Consider the following 3,695-nt stretch of genomic DNA (forward strand, 5'->3'; position numbering starts at 1 on the left):
CAAATTCGATATAATGTTAGTCGAAATGGGTAAAGATACAATGCATCGCTTTCAAGCGTGGGTGATATTCATCGTGAATTTACCCAAACCTCTTCCTAAAATAATCATTTTCATCTTACCTTTAATTGATTTGATGTCTCATATTGCAACGGTTGTGACAGAGAAGATGCAGTAAAAGTGACGTCCGACACACATGTTTCTTATAGTTTCCTATTGCATATGCACATCGTGAATGAGTTATTGAGAATAAGGTGAAGGGAAGGAAAAAAAAAAGTGAAAATGATATCATCGATAAATTAAAAAGCGGATAAAATTGAGTTAATTATACTATAGATTAAAATTGTCTATCCTTAGCTATAGTAAATATGCTAAGGATTTGGCAAAAATGATCCTCCATCTATATGTGTATTTATAATTTTGGATCATTTCTTTTAAGAGGTTATAATTTGCTATTTTCTATATTCTGTGTATACGTGTCGTTCTTTTTACTGATCAAAGGTTTGATACGTGTGCGTGTCATGGACACGCGTTTTTTTCCTGTGTTTATTATCGATCACCCTATTCTTTTCATCTGCCCACTGCCCTTACTTCCAACATATATTCCACCGGCTTCCTCATTCATTTTTTCATTATCCCACCCCTTCATTGACTTCACCAACTGTGTTATTCTTTCTTTAAAGAAGCTCATCGGTTCCTTATATGTTTTTTTCAGGGCCTATGTTTGTTGGAATCCTTACGCTTGCTGACGTCTTTTGTGATTAAGGGATAATTTTGTTCCTGGTTGCATATTTGAGTCTTAGGCACTCACTTCCTTTCTCTTTCTCAGTTTTCTTTCTACTCATGGCATCTCTAATGGCATTCTATTACCGTGTTTGTAGGTTTACGCTTCGAATTGTGTGATTTTGTATTTTTCATTTCCGCTTTCGCTCTTGAAGATGAGTAGTAGAAATCGATTGGATGGTGATTACAAATACCTCTTGTCATATCGATTTGATTGTAAGTATCTCACCTCTAATTTGTTTTCTTTTTTTGGACTTTGTTGTTTTTTCAAATAACACTTCTTACCTTCTAAAGCTCGGTTTCATACACTTCTATCACTTTTCTGTTATCAAAGCTTCTTGACTAGGGTAAATATGGAAAATCCTGTGACATGTATGTTTATGCCCACAAAGTGTTTGAGGAAATGCCTTTTGTGTTTAGGTGCCTGATTGTTATTCTGTTGAGTGTATAATTTCACAATATTGCGTAAATTTTTATTATTGAGGCTCAACTGTGTAACTTGAACTGTTTTATTGTAGTCTTACGGTTCTCTCCGTTCGAGGCAACAAACGACACTCACATTCCACTACGCTGAAGCATGAGACTTTTCGATTTGTTGGTCTTGCCAAGTAGATTCAGATAACATTTTCTTTCCATATATTCTTCTAAAAAGCAGTAATTTATGAAATTCTCATTCTACAATCCAGAAAACTGTTAAAAAGGAGCTTGAAAATCTCCAAAAAGATTAATACTTTTATTGATTTGGCTATTACCAGTGCTTTTTCAAGGGAAATTAAAACAATCAAAGGGAATTTTCTACAAAATACGTAAATATGTTAATAGCTGTGTTTTTTTTTTTTTTTTTGATAGCTAATTAGCATTGAAGTGGTAGAATGAATTGGTTATTATTTACCCATATACCAGATTATGTCATCTCTCTATATGTTTGGAATGTTTGTGGGTTTGATATGTTTGCTGCTACTGTCACACCACAGTTGAAAAAACATCTTTCCCTGCTAAAGGGGTTGTGTTATCTCTTAATAATTGTGACCATTTTACAGTTTTGATTTCAAAATTATATTAAAAAATTAAAATTGCAAAAAATGTTTTTAGTCAAACTCATAACATGTGCATGTTTGACTGATTGAGTTGTCCTACATCTCAAAAAATCAGGGAACAATCGACGGTGTTGACATTAAGCCAACTTCAAATTCGTGGGTCACAGTAACTGGAGGTAATTTTCTTTCTTGAATGCTTTTGGTTCACCTGTCAATTTTAGTATTTATTTGAAGTATAATTTGTGTTTTGTAATGTAATAATATACTCTCACACAGAAGTTTTTAAAGCAGTGCTATATAGGAAAAAATTATTAAACTTCTACAAAGGGCATTAGCAAAGTTATGAGCCCCAACAAGTGGAAACAGGGATAAAACTTTAAACGGCCTAAAACATTAACAAACTGTGAAACAGGGAAGACAAAATTCAATGGTTTTTAAAGATTTTTGTCTTTTGGTTGTCTACGTTAACGATCCTGCTGTTAAAATGTTATGATTATGACTATTTTGTCCTTCCTTTCATTACTTTCTGAAGGTGGTAAAGAAAAGGGATATAATCCAAGGGTAAAATGGTCAATTTATAAATTTCACAGCTGTGATGTTAAGTTAGATGGCCTAGGGATGAAACACATTACCAAACAGTGACATATGAAATTTTTGTACGACGTTAAAGTTTCATATCTATATTTCAAAAAAAAAATTCATTTGCAATTTTCATCTGTAGTTCCCTGTTTTTGACTATTTATTGCCTCTTTTATATTGTGAAAATTATGTTTGGGTTGTTGTTTATGAGGTAATTGGTATTGATGTCAATACATAACTTTCAAAAGTGTTATCTGCCATACAGGAGAATTTGGGAAAACAAGCACATAAGCAAGAAAAAAGAAGGGAAGGTCATAATGTAAAAAGAGAAGGTTATGACGATGAGAATTTAATTTTGCACCTTCAACTTTAGTCACTTTCATCATTTTTAATGACTCATAGTTTCTTGCCATTCTCAGTCTATTTTGATTTTTAGATAAACTTATTTTATTGAAAACTTTTTTGTATTATCAAGGAACATCATTCGATATCTCAACTGAAAATTATGATAACAACATTACTAGATGAGGTTGTTTATGAATTTTTAGCTATATATTTTGCTGCTAAAAAAAAGATAAGAATACCTTGACATTCTGACCATCGCGAAGCGAGGCTCACCCTCTAGTTAATTAATTAATATTAGTAGTATTAATAATTAACACAAATATAAAACTTGAGGGGAAAATAATCATTTTTACCATTTACCAAACTTAAAGACCATCTCTAACCCTACATCATTTATTTAGATCCAAATGGTTTAAAAAATTATACAAATAGTATTTAATCTCCAATATTAAACACAAAAAATATATTCCCTAATATATCATGTTTTTAAACTTATATAGATTTTCAAAAACAACTATTTTAACTATTTTACTTAGGGTTTAGGTCATTTTTGGTCACTTAACTTTTGGTTTTGTGCTCATTTGGTCACTTAACTATTTTTAAGTTTTAATAGGTCATCAAACTTTCGACTTTATGCTCATTTAGTCACTTAACTTTTGGTTTGGTCACATTTAGTCACTTAACTTTTAGATTTGTGCTCATTTAGTCACCTAACTTTTAAAACTATGCTCATTTAGTCACTAAAATTTAAAAAAAAAAATTAAAAGTTTAGTGACTAAATGAGCACAATTTTGAAAGTTAGGTGACTAAATGTGACCAAACCAAAAGTTAAGTGACTAAATGAGCACAAAGCCAAAAGTTTGATGACCTTTTAAAACTTAAAAAGAGTTAAGTGACCAAATGAGTACAAAACCAAAAGTTAAGTGACAAAAAATGACCTAAACTCTTTTACTT

At 31.3% G+C, this 3,695-nt stretch overlaps 1 long non-coding RNA gene across 1 annotated transcript; it reads left to right on the forward strand.

Annotated features, from left to right (window-relative positions):
* The first annotated feature begins 589 nt into the window (after positions 1–589).
* Positions 590–2,921, forward strand: LOC111905520 (uncharacterized). The gene is made up of 3 exons (XR_002854924.3): positions 590–996; positions 1,299–1,993; positions 2,662–2,921. It is a non-coding gene; the product is annotated as an uncharacterized LOC111905520 (long non-coding RNA).
* Positions 2,922–3,695: the final 774 nt, after the last annotated feature.

The sequence above is a fragment of the Lactuca sativa genome, chromosome 7, assembly GCF_002870075.4.
Source record: "Lactuca sativa cultivar Salinas chromosome 7, Lsat_Salinas_v11, whole genome shotgun sequence".
Taxonomy (NCBI): Eukaryota; Viridiplantae; Streptophyta; class Magnoliopsida; order Asterales; family Asteraceae; genus Lactuca; species Lactuca sativa.